This window comes from Grammomys surdaster, unplaced genomic scaffold (assembly GCF_004785775.1).
Source record: "Grammomys surdaster isolate TR1022 unplaced genomic scaffold, NIH_TR_1.0 958, whole genome shotgun sequence".
Lineage (NCBI taxonomy): Eukaryota > Metazoa > Chordata > Mammalia > Rodentia > Muridae > Grammomys > Grammomys surdaster.
Genome location: NW_021605377.1, coordinates 2,276,920 through 2,282,919, shown reverse-complemented (window position 1 = coordinate 2,282,919; position 6,000 = coordinate 2,276,920). Strand labels below are relative to the sequence as shown.

General features: G+C 45.3%; 1 pseudogene; it reads right to left on the bottom strand.

Moving 5' to 3' along the window:
* Nucleotides 1-729: 729 nt before the first annotated feature.
* LOC114634508 lies at nt 730-1,245 on the bottom strand (annotated as a pseudogene).
* Nucleotides 1,246-6,000: the final 4,755 nt, after the last annotated feature.

Genomic DNA, 6,000 nt, shown 5'->3' with positions numbered 1-6,000 from the left:
GATGAAGATGTAGAACTTTCAGCTCTTCCTGCACCATGCCTGCCTGGATGCTGACCATGTTCCTGCCTTAATAACGGATTGAACCTCTAAACCTGTAAGCCAGCCCCAATTAAATGTTGTTCTTATAAGAGTTGCCTTGGTCATACTATCTGTTCACAGCAGTAAAACCCCAACTAAGACAGCCATTAAATTTGGTCACCTTTATCCCAAGGCTGACTGTCCATTATCTTAAAAAAAAGCACTTCACAGAATAAGGCTATTTTACTCTCATGGAATCCAGCAGCTCTAGAAAGGGAGAGAATTTTTTTTTTATCTGTTGCAAGATCTATAACTATGAACCCTAAAACAAAATTTAAAAATCAGTAAAACAAAAAAAATCAATAAAAAATAAAAAGCATACAAATTTTCCTACCAATTTCACATAGTATGAGAGTCTTCGAAAATAAAGGTCCAAAGAAGCATGGAAAACTGTGTATTATAGTCATACCGAAGTGTGATTGGAAAAAACATGGAAAACTGTGTATTATAGTCACGCCGAAGTGTGAGTGGAAGACAAAAGGATATACTCTCCAGATAACAGACTAAGGGGAACTAAGAGCAAGGCCTGTCTGTGCAGATCTCGGGTCTTTAGGGATAAGGACGTTTCCTTCCTTGGGGTGTAGGATACCTCTCTGGATAAGGATCTTTGACCGACTTTTTTTTTTTTTTTTTTTGAACCTAAGGAAAAACTCTGCAGTTGGGTCCTTTATTTCTTTTATACACTAGGCCATGAATTCGTATGGAATGGGCTCCAGCAGCTCAGGCTCTTTCCCATTAGTCCTCACAACGCGTGCTTCTCTGGGTGGCGCAGGCTGGCGCTTCAGCAGAACTCAGGCGCCCTTCTCTTTGGCTTGCGTTTTCTTCTGATCGTTCTCCTTCACCCGCTTCAGGAAGCCGTCTCTGCTCTTCCAGTGTTTAATGTGCTCAATCCGCACATTGATCCTCTTGGCCAGAATCTTGCCCTTAACTCGCTTGTTTACAATGATGCTCAGGGCATGCTGGGTGACACTGTAGACTCTGCCAGTTTTGCCGCGGTAACACTTGTGGAGGCATTCCTTTTTGAACAGTACCCATTCCCTTGATGTCTACAATACCACCCTTCTTATAGATTCGCATGTATGTGGCCAAAGGAACAACTCCATGTTTCCTAAAAGGCCTAGAGAACATATACCGAGTGCCTCTCCTCTTTCCCTTTGTGTTGGTCATTTTGGCGAGTTAACTGGAAGATGGCTGCCTTTGACCGACTTTTTAAGGAAGGTCAGTCACATCTTATGTTGACATCAGACGATAAGCAGTAAGAGAGTGTAAGGGAGCAATTCCTCCTTGCATCTTCAGTTTTCTCACACACCAAAGTGCTACAGTTTAACACAGCAGTCCTGGACTCGATCACTTACCCTTCCAGAAGCTCACCGTAAACTTTCTTCATGTCACTCAGTCAACCAAACTTGGGGGGAGGGGGTGGTTGACTCCCTGATAGAATATAATCAAAAGTTCGGTTACATGGGTCCTAGGCTAGCAACATCAGCACCGTCTGGAAATAAGAATCCTCTGCTCCGATCCGGCACATATCAACTCTGACACCACCCAGCCATCCTCGGGTGTATTTAACCAAGACCTCCAAATGAGTCACAAGGCTCAAGACACTCCTTAAAGCTGAGTTCAGGTAACCTCCCTACAGCACACAGGCTCTGTCCAGAAGGGTGGACCCCTCTACAAACATAATGTGATTTTACAAAACAGGCAGGCAGATGTGAAGTGGGCACCCAAACATGTGCTAATGTTCTGTGAGTTGTTACTGTGACACTCCCTTTCCCTGGGGGATCATCAGCGGCCAGTATTGGTCCATGAGGGCAAAGGGAGCAGAGATGATGGATGGGAGGGTGGGGTTGGAAGATCAACTTTACTTGGGGTGATTCAAGGCTTATATAGTTTGGGGGACTGGGGTTGGGAACACTCAGGATTGTCAAAAGTCATTGGCTGAAGGCTTAAGGTACCAAAATAACTCATTAGCACAGAGAGGCATTTCAGGAATCTGGTGCTAGCTGAATGGGTTCTTATGGGAGAAGCTGAACCTGTGATCTTACCCAAGGCTATGAGACATCCTGAAGGCAGAGATGTGAGAGGGTTAAGGTTAGAGAAGGGGAGCCCTGCTGGTGAAGGGAGTCCTCCTTTATACCAAGCCCAGAAGGCTAGCGGGACAGTGGTAGACTTCAACACTAATTATCAGGGCAGCAGTTACTATAAGCCAGATTTGATCTAACCATGTTGCTTGTGTTGTTTACCACAACTCTACAGTGGGCAGAATTTTATATGCATAATACCTGCAGAAATTGAAATGTAATGTATGCAACGTGTGTGATATCTCGTGAGAGACTGGTAAGAGAGCCCTGACTACCACCAAGGAGTCTAATTCCAGAGATTACTATAAACCACACCACTACATAGGTTTATTTGGCCTGTTTTGGTTTCTTAGAGTTCTTTACTTACAAAATGGCGAACCAGCCCCTAATCGATGGTGACTCCCTCACCTGGAGAATACCATTGCTGTAAGTGATATCTGCACCTTGCCTCTCTAACTCACTATACAAATAGGGAAACTGGGACTTAGGAGTCAGTGAGTCAGTGAGGTGGCTCAGGAGGTGGACTTTACCTGCTGCCAAGTCTGACAACCTGTGTGTGAGTCCCAGAACACACTCGGTTGAAGGAAAGAACTGACTATTGCAGCTTGTCCTCTGGCCTCCACAGAAATACCACGGCACACATTCACCCACACACATACACACACAAAAATTAAATGAATATAAATACAGTTTTTAAAGAGTAACTAAAATCCTTTCCAAAATCATTGAGTCTGTTGGTCCCATAGCCAGGAAATAAAAATCCCATTTTCTTAGACTATTAGAAGATTTGTGGGCTGGTGAGATGGATGTCAGCAAAGTGCCTGCCTTACACGAATACCTGAGTGAGGTCCAAGAGCCTTCCTCTAATAACTGACATAGTGGTGTGCCGCTGTAATTACAGCAGTGCAGGATGGGAAGCAGAGACAGGCGGATCTCTGGAAGCTCAAGGTCCGGCTAGTCTCCCCTGTACCAAAGTTACAAAGCAATGGAGAAACCCTGTCTCCAATAAAGGGTGGAAAATGCCTGACCTCCACACAGGCATCATACGTGTACACACCTATACTTACATGTGCATTCACTCACATACAAAGGTATACACACACCAGGAAGAAGAGGAAGAGAAAGAGGAGGAGGAAGGGGAGGGCAAGGGATAGGAGTGGTGGGGGAGGGGCAGAAGAGAAGGAGTGAGGAGGATTGGGAGGAGGGGGGTAAGAAGGAAGAGGGAAGAAGAGGAAGGGGGAGGGGAGGAGGAAAGGAGGGGAGGATGAAGGAGGAGGGGGCGGAGGGAAGAGGAGGAATCTTTTAGAGGGACACCTGTCTGCATTTAGAGAGATTTGTTCCCTTCTTGTACCCATTTAATTTGTTTTTCAGCCATGGAGAAAAAAGGATCTTAAATGAGAAGTTTTCACATGAAAAGGAAAGGTTCTCTTGTTCTCTCATAAAGCCTCAACAACAACAACAACAACAACAAAAAAGCCATCTGTGCTATCACAGCAGATGTTCAAGCCTCGGACTAGACTGCACGGGGACTAACCTTGGGCTCCTTTTTCTAAGAAATTGGAAATCAATGTCAAATCAGGTGATGGAGAAAGCCAACGAAGCACTTTTGTTCATATCCCCTCGCTGTGGGGCATAGTCTCTTCGTTAGCATTGATCAGGGAGCAGACAACTGTCTGTGACTGCGTGATCAGGCAAATCCTTCAAGTACTCTTACCCTGACATCAGTTGGCCTTGCTTTGTGCTAGGAAAAAAAATCTATATATTTCTCCCTAAAACTTTTATTTGGGACAGAAGCTAGATTTCTATTCCCACTACTTTGGCCCAATTGACTGAAAGATGGCACATGGGGCGGATGCTTGTATTTTCCATAATGGATGCTTTTAAATGCCTAAATGTCCCAAAATCAAAGCGAAGGGTCAGGGCACCGTGGCAGAGCAAAGACCAGTCTGATGGCCATTTGGAGTCGAGCTGTGGGGACAGAGGGAGCCAACCTGTGTTTTGCTTACACTGTAAATGCAGCGTGGCTGCTTCAGCGACCACGGCCGCAGGATTCTTCTCCAGCAGACAGCAGTTAGGTGTCCCATGCTTTAACTCAGGTGTGATGATACCAGCAGAAACCCACAGGCTGAGAGCTCAGTTCCACAAGACAGTTCCCACTTCAAAGCTAGTTGTAAACGCACTGTACCTGTGCTTCTGGTTGACCAATTATAAACAGGGTTCCCCTGACCCCCTGAAAGCTATTATAGAGGATACAGATGATGTCCAGAACTAAGCAAGGCAAACAAAAAGGCCAGGGAGAAGGGCATGGGTCCCTCCAGATTCAGCTCCCCAGAATGTCTCCATTCCTGGTATATTAGGGATTTTACAGGGCTTTTCTTACACACAGGTAATTGTCTATATCAGTGGATACTTCTTGTTGTTGTTGTTGTTGTTGTTGTTGTTGTGTTTTTGTTTTTCGAGCCACGGTTTCTCTGTATAGCCCTGGCTGTCCTGGAACTCACTCTGTAGACCAGGCTGGCCTCGAACTCAGAAATCTGCCTGCCTCTGCCTCACAAATGCTGGGACTTAAAGGTGTGCGCCACTACTGCCCAGCTATATCAGTGGCTACTAATGATCAGTTCAACCTTCATGCTGTCTCCAGTCCAACAAATATTCAAGTTGGAGTTGGATTTCCAACCCTTCCTTCCCCTAACCCTGCCTTGGTATTTCTGGTGACTGGTACTCATCCAGACACTACTCAGCAGTCTTCTTGTTAGCACCCAAAGTACACTTACCATTCAAGACTTTTAAAGACATTTTCATTAATAATTTATTTATTTACTTTATATCCTGATCTCAGTTTCGCCTTCCTCCTCTTCTCCTAGTCACTCCCTCTCACTTATCCTCCCCCATATCCCCCCCCACCTTTGCTTCTCAGAAAATGGGAGTTCTCCCATAGATATCAACCAGCCTTGCCATATCAAGTTGCAGTAGGACTAGGTGCATTTTCTCCTATTGAGATTAGACATGACAGCCCAGTTAGGGAAAAGAGATGAAAAGCAAGCAATGTCATCAGAGACAGCCTCTGCTCCTGCTTTAGGAGTCCCATAGGAAGATCCAGCTACACAACTGTTACATATGTGTAGGAGTCATAGGTCTGCACCATGCATGCTCTCTGGTTAGTGGTTCAATCTCTGTGAGCCCCTATGGGCCCAGGTTAATTGGTTCTGTAGGTTTCCTTGTGGTGTCCTTGACCTCTCCAGCTCCTTCAATCCTTCCTCCCCTTCTTTCACAACATTCCCTGAGCTCTACTTAATGTTTGGCTATGGGTCTCTGCATCTGTTTCTATCAGCTACCCAGTAAAGCCTCTCAGTTGTGTTAGGCTGTTGCCTGCAAGTATAGCAGAATATCATTAATAGTGTCACAGGTTGGCTCTTTCATGGCATGGGTCTCAAGTTGGGCCAGTCATTGGTTGGTCATTTCCTCAATTTCTGTTCCTTCTTTATCCCTATATATCTTGTAGGCAGGAAAAATTGTGGCTTGAAGGTTATGTGGATGAGTTGGTGTCAAGAGCTGAGTGTCAGAAGACTACAGAGAATGTGGTAATTTGGAAAAAAATGGCCTCCATAGGACCATAGAAACTGGCGCTATTAGGAGGTATGGTCTTTTTGGAATAGATGCAGCCTTGTTGGAGGAGGTAGGCACTGGGAATGGGGTTTGAGGTTTCAGATGCTCAAGCCAGCTCCAGTGTCACTCTCTCTTCCTGCTACCCACTGATTCAGATGTGTAACTCTCAGCTACCTCTCCAGCACCATGTCTACCTTCGTGTTGCCATGCTTTCTGCCATGATGATAATAGACTA